The sequence below is a fragment of the Schistocerca cancellata genome, chromosome 8 (genome assembly GCF_023864275.1).
Source record: "Schistocerca cancellata isolate TAMUIC-IGC-003103 chromosome 8, iqSchCanc2.1, whole genome shotgun sequence".
NCBI classification, from domain to species: domain Eukaryota; kingdom Metazoa; phylum Arthropoda; class Insecta; order Orthoptera; family Acrididae; genus Schistocerca; species Schistocerca cancellata.
Genome location: NC_064633.1, coordinates 227,308,711 through 227,323,287, shown reverse-complemented (window position 1 = coordinate 227,323,287; position 14,577 = coordinate 227,308,711). Strand labels below are relative to the sequence as shown.

At 42.6% G+C, this 14,577-nt stretch overlaps 1 protein-coding gene across 1 annotated transcript in view; it reads right to left on the bottom strand.

The window, feature by feature from the left end:
- Nucleotides 1–14,577, bottom strand: part of LOC126095478 (uncharacterized) — a 105,014-nt gene that overhangs the window by 25,777 nt on the left and 64,660 nt on the right. The window lies entirely within an intron of this gene.

Genomic DNA, 14,577 nt, shown 5'->3' with positions numbered 1-14,577 from the left:
TTTCGAATCCTGCATCGGGCATGGATGTGTGAATTGTCCTTAGGTTAGTTAGGTTTAATTAGTTCTAAGTTCTAGGCGACTGATGACCTCAGAAGTTCAGTCGCATAGTGCTCAGAGCCATTTGAGCCACATCTACAATGTTTTGAGTTTCATTAAACTTATAAATATATCATTTCTTGTCTTTTATAGGCCTACCATAAACCATAACAGAAAGTATTCGAAGAGCGCAATGCATATTGACGAAAATACTTGTAACACCGGAAACGGGGCAAAGCTATTTATAAAGCACTGTAGGAGGAACATCTTAAAGCGAATAACAGTTTAGTACATACTTTAACGTATTTTTATTTCAACAAAAGTTGTATGTTTTCTCCTTTATATCCTTAAGATTACATCTTCACGACTAGTGGACTCCGTAATATTTTCGTAGCTCTTTCTCCTTACTCTATTTTTATATTCAGAATGCCGCAAGTTATACAGTGTTTTAAATGTCTCGAATTTTCTATCAATTTCGTTGTGGATGCGACGAACCATGTAAATTTCGAAACCATGTTGATAAACATGCCAAACAGCTGCAGCGATGCTAGCGCTCCAATCGGTTACGTTTCTCCATGCAGTAAACAGAAGACGAACGCTTTATTTGATCAAATCTAAGTCGATGCGCTAAATTTTATCAAAGAAAATTTGACCAAGTCCTAACTTTGACAAAGATCCTCATCACACTATCAGATTTTATTTGGAAAAAAGCTTTCTCAAAGAAAATTTGATAGTGTAATACCTGCCTTAAAGAACACCTTCGAGTGCTTCACATTGATAAGGATGAAACGGTGCAAACAGAGGTGAGGTCGTGGCTCCATCGACGAAGTCAAACATTCAACTGTGTGTTCGTCGCCAATGTGACAATGTTAAGAAATAAATATGTAAACATGAAGAATAAAGATGTAAAATGTTAATAACGCTTGTTTTATATGGAAAGCTTTGAGTTTTCACATAAAAAATTCGGAGGGACTACTTTTCAGCACACTCTTGTATACGTATTTGAAAATATTTGTGTAAAATAGTAGTGCATCACAGTTTGCGTATCTTCTGTAACTGTCAGAGACTTTTTGGTTTTTATTTTGCTGTACTTACTGGTTTTTTTATTTAATACTGTTTGTTTATGTTAGAATCATATTTGCTTACTGAAAATGTTTAATAAAATTTAATTGTGGATTATATTTTGAGGGAGCGAGAGTGTGAATTATCGATAGCTAGCGACTTTCGGTATAAAAATGAATGGACAGCAGTTATGGTGGATTGGTTGTTTACCGGTGAGCGAAAATGTGAAGCGAGTTTATGACCGCGGAAATACAGCCTGTTACCGTTGTATTGTGGACTGAAAAAATAGTTGACAAGGTGTATTTATGTGTAACATGTCTTGGATTAATATTTCACTTAATGACGTAAAGATATAAAGATTGTGATACGGAAATAGTGCAGAAAATGGCTCTGAGCACTATGGGACTTAACATCTATGGTCATCAGTCCCCTAGAACTTAGAACTACTTAAACCTAACTAACCTAAGGACAGCACACAACACCCAGCCATCACGAGGAAGAGAAAATCCCTAACCCCGCCGGGAATCGAACCCGGGAAATAGTGCAGAAATCCATTTATTATGGGGATGGTTTAGAAAGCACTAACGCGAGCTGCCGTGTTAAAATTCCAGTGTGTCCATTTGTGTTTTATCTTGAACTGAAGTAACGTGGAAAAATGTAAAACTTGCCGCGCAGGATTAGCCGAGCGGTCTAGGGCGCTGCAGTCATCCAATGTGCGGCTGGTCCCGGCGGAGGTTCGAGTCCTCCCTCGGGCATGGGTGTGTGTGTTTGTCCTTAGGATAATTTAGGTTAAGTAGTGTGTAAGCTTAGGGACTGATGACCTTAGCAGTTAAGTCCCATAAGATTTCACACACATCTGAACATTTTTGAAAAATGTAAAAGTGGTGAAAGTGAAAAGACAGGTTTATCGAGTGAACTGATTTCAATATTGACCACATACTCTGAATTGTGTACCAGTGTCATTGTCCTTCTTACTGTGAACTAACATATCGTGGGAAAACACGAAAGCAGTGAAGTTGCGGTATGGCTTTGGCGGGTGAACTGATTTCAGTGATGAGCTCAATTCTCCGAACCGCGTACTATATACAAAAACTACTTAGCTCGAACTATGGTCGCCTGTGCCTATACAATCAGAGAAGTTAGTACACTTTACATTGTTGAGTACGGATTACATTGGTGTTGCATCATCGACCACAAACCCTTACTCCAACCAGAAGATAATATGCATCTTTTATTACATCTACATTACTAGCCATTAAAATTGCTACACCACGAAGATGACATGCTACAGATGTGAAATATAACAGACAGGAAGAAGATGCTGTGATATTCAAATGATGAGCTTTTCAGATAATTCATACAAGGTTGGCGCCGGTGGCGACACCTACAATTTGCTGACATGAGGAAAGTTACGAACCGATTTCTCATATACAAACAGCTGTTGGCCGGCGTTGCCTAGTGAAACGTTGTTGTGATGCCTCGTGTAAGGAGGAGAAATGCTTACCATCACGTTTCAGACTTTGATAAAGGTCGGGTTGTAGACTATCGCGATTGCGGTTTATCGTATCGCGACATTGCTTCTCGCGTTGGTCGAGATCCAATGACTGTTAGCAGAATATGGAATCGGTAGCTTCAGGAGGGTAATACGGAACGCCGTGCTGGATCCCAACGGCCTCGTATCACTAGCCGTCGAGATGACAGGCATCTTACCCGCATGGCTGTTACGGATCGTGCAGCCACGACTCGATCCCTGAGGCAACAGATGGGGACGTTTGCAAGACAACAACCATCTGCACGAACAGTTCTACGACGTTTGCAGCACCATGGACTATCAGCTCGGAGACCATGGTTGCGGTTAACCTCGACGCTGCATCACAGACAGGAGCGCCTGCGATGGTGTACTCAACGACGAACCTGGATGCACGAATGGCAAAACGACATTTTTTCGGATGAATCCAGGTTCTGTTTACAGCATTATAATGGTCGCATCCGTGTTTGGCGCCATCGCGGTGGACGCACATTGGAAGCGTGTACTAGCCATCGCCATACTGGCGTATCACCTGGCGTGATGGTATGGGGTGCCACTGGTTACACGTCTCGGTCACCTCTTGTTCGCATTGACGGCGCTTTGAACAGTGGACGTTACATTTCAGATGTGTTAACACCCGTGGCTCTACCCTTCATTCGATAACTGCGAAACCCTACATTTCAGCAGGATAATGCACGACCTCTTGCTGCGGGTCCTTTACGGGTCTTTCTGGATACAGAAAATGTTCGACTGCTGCCCTGGCCAGCACATTCTCCAGATCTCTCACCAATTGAAAACGTATGGTCAATGGTGGCCAAGCTACTGGTTCGTCACAATACGCCAGTCACTACTCCTGATGAACTGTGGTATCGTGTTGAAGGTGCATGGGCAGCTGTACCTGTACACGCCATCCAAGCTCTGTTTGACTCAATGCCCAGGAGTATCAAGGCCGTTATTGCGGCCAGAGGTGGTTGTCCTGGGTACTGATTTCTCAGGATCTATGCACCCAAATTGCGTGAAAGTGTAATGACATGTCAGTTCTAGTATAATATATTTGTCCAATGAATACCCGTTCATCATCTGCATTTATTCTTGGTGTAGCAATTTTAATGGCCAGTAGTGTACATACTATCGCTTTCTAGATAAGCTGCAACGGCATTACAATTACAGAGATTGTTTGTGTGCAGCCAACGTGGGACAACACTCGCCACATCGCACAGCTAGGTTTCCCATCGGCGAACTTTATAATTGTTAAGTAACTCTCGTCTCGCTGTTATTTTTATAACGATTTGTAAAATAAAACCTCAGTTCGTTTTGCTGAAATCACATGTATGCCTGCTTATTGTTATGCACTTCGTATAATTCAGTAACAAACCCACTGAAATAATTTTCTTCCAGCAGTTTGAAGCACTGACATAAAACTTCAATCATTGTGTTATGCTTTTTGCAGTAAGATTTTAATGCAAATGATATTTATCTACGATAAATTATTTTAGCACTTGCATGCACGATTTACAAAGTCTTGACTTCCTATAGAAATAACAAATATTCGGCTTCATTTTCTATCTTTTGTTTTATTATTATACTTAAATTGGCGTTAGCAGTATCTTTACGTGTTGCTCTTTCTTTGGTATGTTTGGTGAGATTTTGTACTGTCTTACACAATGTTTCATTCAAAATGTTAGTGAAATACACGCGCAGTAAAGTGTCCTTCGTTATGAGAGATACTTTTGACTTGTCACAGCAGTCTGTAGATGTATTTCTAATGGTAAAGCGTTAAGACTGCGGGAAAGCTGTAAACTTGATAGTTTCCCACTGAAAAAACTTTGTTTACATTAAAAAGACTTACTATACTTCAGTGTTCCAAAGCCACGAGAGAACTTGTTTCCTTGCGTTGATTATTCTACTACCAGCGACGCTTCTATTTGGTAAATTCTAGGAAGAATAAAATTTTATTATTTTTAGTTATTCCAGCAAAATACGCCAGACATTTTACTTATTTAATTAGTGAGAAATCATATTTCTTCCTCATATTTTAACATTCTTCGACTGATTTCATGCATATTTTAACAGATGAATCCAAATTTTGTTCGATATTCTATATTTTCTACGAACGTGGTCATTACTGACAAGAAGATTAATTTAGAGAGTAATCTTGGTTTAGCTACAGCATCTGTACATTCTTTCTACTTTTCAGCTTTTCCTTCTTTGTTTGGTACTGTTTTCCCGTCTGAGCTCGTGAATTTAATACAGGTACTTCCGTTTTCTCCAAATTTCTCTCTAATTTTCCCATAGGCTGTATCTATCGTTCCTTTACTTATACGTGCTTCTATACACTTCTTTATGTCCTTCAGCCATTCCTACATAGCCATTTTGTACTTTCCGCCAAACTCAATTTCCTAACGTTTGTAATTCCTTTTGTTTGCTTCATTTGCTGCATAATTATATTGTCTTCTCTCAACATCAAAATTCAATATCCCCTATTATATCCAAAATTTTCTCACTAGGCATTGTCTATTTACCATTTTGATGCTCTATTGCTTTCAGTATTTCATCTTTCTAAGCTATCCATTCGTCTTCTAGCCTATTCGATTCATCTGTTTCAGTCAATCGTTGCCCAGTGCCCTCCTTGAAAAACTTAAAATCTCTGGTTCTTTCAGTGCATTCAGGTCCCGACCTTAATTTCCTTCCTTTTTGTAAATCCTTCAGTTTTCATATATGGTCCATAACCAATAAATTGTGGTCAGCACATCTGCTCCTGAATAAGTTTTACAGCCGATTAGAAAAATGTCTTATAATTATATAGTCATCTTCAGGTCTCTTCCATGGATCAATTCGTCATTAATGATTCTTAAATCAAGTATTGGCGATGATTAAATTATGCTCTGTGCAAAACTCTACTAGGAGGCTTCCTATTTCATTCCTTTCTCTGGGTCCATTTTTTCTTTCTCTTCCTGTTCCTATTATCGTATTTCCATCCTCTACCACAATTTTCATCTCGCTAAACTATGTGAAAAATTTCTTTTATTTGATCATACTACATCCCTGTTTAGGAACCACCCATTTGTCTGGCGTCTCCACAGATACACCTGCGCTGTGGTTCGAGCTATGTGCAGCTACCTTTGTCGGTGAGGCGCGCAAGCCATCTCACCTCAGCAGAAGCTTCGGTTCATGGGGACGCAGGGAACATGACTTCACATAATGTTCCGTTGCTCTGCATGCTGCCATTTCGATGTTGAGTCAAAGAGCCATGCAACTGTAGGAGTAGCAGTAGCTAACACAGAGGGACAACAAACTACAGTCAGTGGGGCCAACTATCTGTCTGTGGCATAACTCATATAGGTCACTCCGATGTGATGAAGTAAACGTGACTCCAACCTCCTAATAGGGTACAGTCCAGTAACACATTAGCTTCGTACTCCAGCAACAAGAAGACACCACCCCTTCTTCCCCTCCCCCAGTCAAAAAATGGTTCAAATGGCTCTGAGTACTATGGGACTCAACTGCTGTGGTCATGTCCCCTAGAACTTAGAACTACTTAAACCTAACTAACCTAAGGACATCACACACATCCATGCCCGAGGCAGGATTCGAACCTGCGACCGTAGCGGTCGCGCGGGTCCAGACTGTAGCGCCTTTAACCGCTCGGCCACTCCGGCCGGCCTCCACCAGTCTTCTGGTGCATAAATTACTGTACAACATACAGGGTGTTACAAAAAGGTACGGCCAAACTTTCAGGAAACATTCCTCACACACAAAGAAAGAAAATATGTTATGTGGACATGTGTCCGGAAACGCTTACTTTCCATGTTAGAGCTCATTTTATTACTTCTCTTCAAATCACATTAATCATGGAATGGAAACACACAGCAACAGAACGTACCAGCGTGACTTCAATCACTTGGTTACAGGAAATGTTCAAAATGTCCTCCGTTAGCGAGGATACATGCATCCACCCTCCGTCGCATGGAATCCCTGATGCGCTGATGCAGCCCTGGACAATGGCGTATTATATCACAGCCGTCCACAATACGAGCACGAAGAGTCTCTACATTTGGTACCGGGGTTGCGTAGACAAGAGCTTTCAAATGCCCCCATAAATGAAAGTCAAGAGGGTTGAGGTCAGGACGGCGTGGAGTGCATGGAATTGGTCCGCCTCTACCAATCCATCGGTCACCGAATCTGTTGTTGAGAAGCGTACGAACACTTCGACTGAAATGTGCAGGAGCTCCAACGTGCATGAACCACATGTTGTGACGTACTTGTAAAGGCAGATGTTCTAGCAGCAAAGGTAGAGTATCCCGTATGAAATCATGATAAACTGCTCCATTGAGCGTAAGTGGGAGAACATGGGGCCCAATCAAGACATTACCAACAATGCCTGCCCAAACTTTCACAGAAAATCTGTGTTGATGATGTGATTGCACAATTGCGTGCGGATTCTCGTCAGCCCACACATGTTGATTGTGAAAATTTACAATTTGATCACGTTGGACTGAAGCCTCATCCGTAAAGAGAACATTTGCACTGAAATGAGGATTGACACATTGTTGGATGAACCATTCGCAGAAGTGTACCCGTGGAGGCCAATCAGCTGCTGATAGTGGCTGCACACGCTGTACATGGTACGGAAACAACTGGTCCTCCCGTAGCACTCTCCATACAGTGACGTGGTCAGCGTTACCTTGTACAGCAACTTCTCTGACGCTGACATTAGGGTTATCGTCAATTGCACGAAGAACTGCCTCGTCCATTGCAGGTGTCCTCATCGTTCTAGGTCTTCCCCAGTCGCGAGTCATAGGCTGGAATGTTCCGTTCTCCCTAAGACGCCGATCAATTGCTTCGAACTTCTTCCTGTCGAGACACCTTCGTTCTGGAAATCTGTCTCTATACAAACGTACCGCGCCACGGCTATTGCCCCGTGCTAATCCATACATCAAATGGGCATCTGCCAACTCCGCATTTGTAAAAATTGCACTGACTGCAAAGCCACGTTCGTGATGAGCACTAACCTGTTGATGCTACGTACTGATGTGCTTGATGCTAGTACTGTAGAGCAATGAGTCGCATGTCAACACAAGCACCGAAGTCACACTACGTTCCTTCAATTGGGCCAACTGGCGGTGAATCGAGGAAGTACAGTACATACTGACGAAACTAAAATGAGCTCTAACATGGAAATTAAGCGTTTCCGGACACATGTCCACGGAACATCTTTTGTTTATTTGTGTGTGAGGAATGTTTCCTGAAAGTTTGGTCGTACCTTTTTGTAACACCCTGTATGTGATTAGTATAAAACAGCCAACCGGTTGCAACCAAATTTGTTGAAATTGGTTGTTTTATGCTTATCATAATCTTGTATGGTTGCTGTTTCACAACCATGTTTAAAATTGTATACAACGTATTTTAACTGAGCGCATATTATAGTGTGAAGAGAGGGCAGGAACAAATTTGGATAGAGATCTGCCCTCATTTTTACCTGATGAGAAGATGAGGGTGCTTAAGCTTTAAAATTTTGAGTATTGTCTGGACTCCGGAGTAAGCTCGTAGATTGGAGATTTTAGTATGCTGTGGAGCAGCTAGCTCATCGTTTTTATGCCATGATCAGCCAGACTCAGTGTGTTATATTATTGTAGTTTCATTCTTCCAATGCCTTTTTTCTTTTTATTGCAAATTTTAGAATTGACAAAATGAATGATTTTCGTGCATCATTATCTACTTGGGAAAGGGGCAAGTTTTACATTTTAACTGTAGCTGAAGTTTTAGTATACTGCCTCTTATACAATTTTAGTTCTAGTATTGTACACCCAAATCACATTATCATCATCACACGGAATCAGACCTACTTCCGCCCTGTGGTTGTATATATTGGCCCTTGGAAAAATACGGGATGTTTCAAAAAGGATATAGGTATTTCGAATGCATATATTTATTAAACTTTAACATATACGAATATGAAACTCTACACACGTATTTACGAACCTCTCAAGTTAAGATTACAGATTTTCGATATGTCCTCCATCTGCGGCACGAACAAATTTTACATCGATATTCAAATTTCTCCCGTGCTAGGGCAAGCATGTCCTTCGTCACTGATGTTATGGCAGTACGGATCTGGTTCTTCAACTCTTCCAGGTTCTGTGGGAATGGTGGTACATAAACGTTGTCTTTAACGAAGCCCCAAACGAAGGAGTCAGAGGGTGTCAAATCCGGTGACCGTGGAGCCCAGCTGTAAAATGCTAAGTCGCCAGCTCCTTGACGACCAATCCAACGTTTCGGTAGAGTTTCGTTCAGATATTCATGCTCTTGGCGTCTCCAGTGGGGGGTTGTCCCGTGAAATTGTCTTCGTGCTTATCCCAGCTGAGACATGCACGACGAGTTGATTTTGAAGGACTACGTTGGAAAGCAGTTGGAATTCGTGCAATATTTTCTTCAGGAACAGGAGGGCGCCCAGGACTCTTTCCTTTACATTCACATTCTGTATCTAGAAACTGTCGATACCATCTGCGAATGTTCCATCCATTCGGAATGGTTCAGTTTGGTACCCCTACCTGAAACGTCTTTGCATTGTAATCACAGAATTGAACTTAGCAAACTCGAGAACACAAAATGATTTCTGCTGCGGAGTAGCCGTTTTAAACAGATGATGGTTACCAAGCAAAACAGAAGACAACAAGACAGCTAGCGGCTATTAATATAAACTAGACTATGTATTCGTTTCTCGAATAGCCGGGCCGAGGCGCAGCGATCGATAGTTTGGACAATATAATACATTGTAATACGTAAATTCTTTTTGAAACACCCTGTATTGCTCGTCTACTAGACCTCACTGTCAGCATTGAGTTTCGTTGTTTGCCATTTAAGGTGACCCATTTGCTCTTATTTTTTATCTAGTGGGACTTGGGCACATGCATGCTGACTAAACGTTTTCTGAAAGCAATTGTCAGCATCCGTTAAGTACTTTATGAAATGCATCACACGCACGTCTACATACTTCCTTTATTATTATTGTCGATTTCGCTTAATAATAACCATAACAGTATCTTCATGCGGAATAAAAAACCATGAAACAATCCGAAATTCGAAGTACAATCAATTATTAAGTGTGGTATAGCTTAACATTTACAAAAGTTGATATATTATTTACACATTATGTCATATAAAATTATACGTAAATAATACGCATGGAGACGTAGCATCCTTATTGCATGCAAGAAACAAACGGGAAAACTTAAGCATTTGCGATGTTTTAAATAAATAAAATAATGCTTTATCGTAACAAAAAAACTCGCTGCTGTACTTGCAGGCCCAATATGAGTTTTTATAAACTGCTTAGACAACAGTAAGTGATACAATCTGCACACAAATGAAAAATCGTTGCCAACATTATTCCGGAAGTGTCATTAAGCTGAAGAGATGGGGCAATATTTTTACGTCACTTGAACTTCATCATGTCAGTCATAGCTGTAGTTTCCATGTAACAGCATCCATGAACATATTTTCAGAAAAGGCGGGTAATATTTTGTTCCAGCGCATGTATCAATGCGTTCCCAACTCGCTGCCTCTTTCATCTTCTGAGCGTCGAACTGCGTTCACAACGTGATCGTTCGAGACCTAAAAAATATTTTAGCACGAGTTTCTACGGGTTGCAGTTAAATATAGAACAAGGACCTCAAGCAGTTCTGAAACCGACTATTGTCTTTCCATGAACAGCATTCATTGGTCGAGCTGTATGATAGCAGGTTTGTAGCAGCAAAACAATGGCTCTGGGATGGATTTTCCTTTCAGTATTTATTAAATTACGTATTTTTCAAGTAATTTATATGTACGAAGATTTTGAAATGTTCTCACATATTCACCTGTGTGGCATCGCCCAAACGATGCTGTATTTCCACAATCTAGCTCGTCAGTGAGTTAGTCTGCCGAGATATCGCACCACTTGGAAGATGTCACCCATCTGAATATCCGAAAACACTTCAAAAACGTCATTTATCTTATCTGATATAATAAATTTTGTATATCTGTGTCAGTATTGTGAGCAGAGAAATTAATATCACTGTAAAGTCAGAGTAGAATGCGAAAAACGAGGAGGTGGAGATAGCTGGAAGGCAAGAATGTGTGGAGGAACGTGTAAATGCATTTGTTGGACAAACGAGAGAGACAGAAAGTCATAGTAAAGGATACTAATAATTAATTATATGAGTGGACGTTTGAAGTGAACACAATGGATTGAAGGACAGTGTTGCATGAGAAAGAAATAATGGCGTTTGTTAGAGGCGGTGGCGACATGTTGGGTGAGAGTAACATTGTCTGATCGAACATCCATTAGCAAACATTAATAAGGGATGTGCCCGCCCTTAGTCTTCATGATGGCTTGAACTTTGTTAAAGACACTTCCACGGAGGTTTCTGAATCTCTATGGAGGAATGCCAGCCCATTTTTCCTCAAGAGCCGAAACCAGAGGGAGTAGTGATACACGACAATGGGGTCTGGTGCGAAGTCAACGTTCTAACACATTCCATTAGACTGAAGCTGGGATTCGGAGCAGAACAGCCCGTTTCAAGGATTTTATTGTCCACGAACAATTGCCTCACAGATAATGCTTTATGACAGGTTGTACTGTCATATTGATACAATCACCGTCTCTGAACTATTCCTATACTGTATGCAAGACACAGTACCGTAAAATGTGTTCATATTCTTTCGAATTTAGCGTTTTCTGAAGCGCAATAAGGCGACCGCTCCTAATCCGTACTTGACTGTTGGCGCTACACATGATGGCAGGTAACGTTCTCCAGGCTTTCGCCAAACGCAGACTCTTCTATCGGATTACTCCATATCTCTCGTTTCTAGTTGTTCACTGTTCAATGGCTTCGATTTTTCATCATCCCCAAGCGTCATTTGGCACTGATTGTAGAAATTTATGGCTTATGGGGAGCTGCTCGATCGTTGTATTCCATTCCTTCTGACTCCCTACGCACAGTCATTGTGCTAGCCGAACTGTTGGTAATACACGGGTGATTCTTTCCGCAGATTTCATGCGATTTTTTGCAGTTTTCCTCCGCAACGCTGTACGTCTCTGTCTGTCGTTACATGACGTCTGCCTGATCTTGGTTTAGATGTGGCTGTACCTTCACAGTCGCACCACCAAGAGTTGCCTGGGACAGCTGTAGAAGAGTTGAAAAGTGCGTGATGATAGAAGAGTTGAAAAGTGCGTGATGAATTTGATACTCCGGGGACATCCAATACTAATCCGCGTTCTGAGTCACTGAGCACTCGTGACGCCCCATTCTGCTATTATTGCTTCTCTACTGACAACTCAATACTCGCTGGCTCCTATTATATTGCCTCTAGTGATATGTGGTGCCCAGTTCCTCAGTACGTAGAGGTGTCTGGATAATTTTGATGAGACAGTAGTTGTAATGGTAGAGGAGATTGCATTACTTGAAGGATAGTGTACCTAGAAACACGTGATTGTTCCTGATCGGTGGTTCAGTTCAGTGACTGATTTTAGAATCACACGTAGTAATGCTCACCATAAAACGTCGTGAGCACTTTCAGGCAATTTCTACTGTTTTTGTAGTTAGAGGTTGTCTTTTGTTAATACACTCCTGGAAATTGAAATAAGAACACCGTGAATTCATTGTCCCAGGAAGGGGAAACTTTATTGACACATTCCTGGGGTCAGATACATCACATGATCACACTGACAGAACCACAGGCACATAGACACAGGCAACAGAGCATGCACAATGTCGGCACTAGTACAGTGTATATCCACCTTTCGCAGCAGTGCAGGCTGCTATTCTCCCATGGAGACGATCGTAGAGATGCTGGATGTAGTCCTGTGGAACGGCTTGCCATGCCATTTCCACCTGGCGCCTCAGTTGGACCAGCGTTCGTGCTGGACGTGCAGACCGCGTGAGACGACGCTTCATCCAGTCCCAAACATGCTCAATGGGGGACAGATCCGGAGATCTTGCTGGCCAGGGTAGTTGACTTACACCTTCTAGAGCACGTTGGGTGGCACGGGATACATGCGGACGTGCATTGTCCTGTTGGAACAGCAAGTTCCCTTGCCGGTCTAGGAATGGTAGAACGATGGGTTCGATGACGGTTTGGATGTACCGTGCACTATTCAGTGTCCCCTCGACGATCACCAGTGGTGTACGGCCAGTGTAGGAGATCGCTCCCCACACCATGATGCCGGGTGTTGGCCCTGTGTGCCTCGGTCGTATGCAGTCCAGATTGTGGCGCTCACCTGCAAGGCGCCAAACACGCATACGACCATCATTGGCACCAAGGCAGAAGCGACTCTCATCGCTGAAGACGACACGTCTCCATTCGTCCCTCCATTCACGCCTGTCGCGACACCACTGGAGGCGGGCTGCACGATGTTGGGGCGTGAGCGGAAGACGGCCTAACGGTGTGCGGGACCGTAGCCCAGCTTCATGGAGACGGTTGCGAATGGTCCTCGCCGATACCCCAGGAGCAACAGTGTCCCTAATTTGCTGGGAAGTGGCGGTGCGGTCCCCTACGGCACTGCGTAGGATCCTACGGTCTTGGCGTGCATCCGTGCGTCGCTGCGGTCCGGTCCCAGGTCGACGGGCACGTGCACCTTCCGCCGACCACTGGCGACAACATCGATGTACTGTGGAGACCTCACGCCCCACGTGTTGAGCAATTCGGCGGTACGTCCACCCGGCCTCCCGCATGCGCACTATACGCCCTCGCTCAAAGTCCGTCAACTGCACATACGGTTCACGTCCACGCTGTCGCGGCATGCTACCAGTGTTAAAGACTGCGATGGAGCTCCGTATGCCACGGCAAACTGGCTGACACTGACGGCGGCGGTGCACAAATGCTGCGCAGCTAGCGCCATTCGACGGCCAACACCGCGGTTCCTGGTGTGTCCGCTGTGCCGTGCGTGTGATCATTGCTTGTACAGCCGTCTCGCAGTGTCCGGAGCAAGTATGGTGGGTCTGACACACCGGTGTCAATGTGTTCTTTTTTCCATTTCCAGGAGTGTATTACGAATTCTGCACCAGAGTCCTATTCGCACTTGGTCCATTTTTAATTTGTCCAAGCTACAGCCTCCCAAAATGTGGAGAGCAAAGAGCTTGCAGTATCAATGATGATGAAGTGCTCATACTTCTTAAGGTATGCAGTTTACAGATATTTACTATACTTTCTTACTTTGAATGATGGTTCCTGTCATATCTCTGAGTACTGGCCATTCATCCTGGGACACCTTGTAAGAGGCCAATAGTATAATAGTATAGAAATGTGCTATCAGGATAACTTTATGTGGTCACATGCTGAGGTTGCCTGCATGACACAATTCAAGATGATGCGATCCCAGATGGCGATAGGGGAAAATTCAAAATTCTACGATGTCGATGGCGGCAAATACAAAATTGTAAGATGAAGAAGTAGCTCAGTTGTGACAGAGAGAAATTTTATAAAATACAGGATGGCGCAGAACTGGCCCAGTTACGCCGTTCAACACCTTTGCTATTAGAACAAAACAGCCAATTAGTATGTAACCCAAGTCACCACACACACACACACACACACACATATTCGTAAATTATTGTTTATATGAATTGTGTCAGTTAGCACTATGTTGAAAACTATCCCAACAAACTGAATTGTGTATATTGGCACCTTATTCAAAAGTAACAAAACGACGTAAATGTGTAAATTGGAACAACAGTCAAAGCATCTGAATGACCTGAACTGGTGCCATGTCAAATTTATCCCAATGAGATCAACTGAGTAGACTGGTGGCTGTTCAAATATATCTGGATTACTTAAATTGTGTAGACAAAGCAGCCAAATACTAAGTAGTCTCAGAGCCAACATCTTTACTATGTCAAATGACCTGAATTGTGTGAATTGGCAACATGTTCAAAAGTATACCAACCAGCTGAATTATTTATCAAAAATAG